This window comes from Sinocyclocheilus anshuiensis, unplaced genomic scaffold (genome assembly GCF_001515605.1).
Source record: "Sinocyclocheilus anshuiensis isolate Anshui unplaced genomic scaffold, SAMN03320099.WGS_v1.1 scaffold1356, whole genome shotgun sequence".
Taxonomy (NCBI): Eukaryota; Metazoa; Chordata; class Actinopteri; order Cypriniformes; family Cyprinidae; genus Sinocyclocheilus; species Sinocyclocheilus anshuiensis.
This window is the reverse complement of record NW_015542399.1, coordinates 125242-125728: the sequence shown is the minus strand read 5'-3', so window position 1 is coordinate 125728 and position 487 is coordinate 125242.

The window sequence follows — 487 nt, the reverse complement described above, 5'->3', positions numbered from 1 at the left end:
TACACATCCGATTTCTTTCTCAGCTGTTTACATTCATTTAAAACATAACCGACTGCGTTTACGAGAATGATCGTCGAGATGGGTACTATTGACATAATTCTGTGTGTATGTTCAAACATGAGGAGATGCTAAAGACGAATCAACTGTGTTCGCGCGCCGTCTGAAACGTCTCTCTGTGCGCGCGCGCGCTTTGCACGTGTGCGGCAGAACGGAATATACGCTGTGCGAGATGCGTCTTGTGCACGCGCTTGAGGTGTGAGTCAGACAGCAAGACGAGACGGCAAAGAGTGACTTGGACACCTCACCTCTCCAAGATACCTTGAAGGACCTATCTCAGAGGTAAGACTCAAACCACTGGTGTGAGATGCCATTTTCCAATAGGGTTGACAGGAGAATCTGGTGGTTCACTGTATCAAAAGCAGCAGCCAGATCCAGCAAAATAAGTATAGAAGATTTGGAAGCCGCTCTTGCCAGTCTTAGGGCTTCA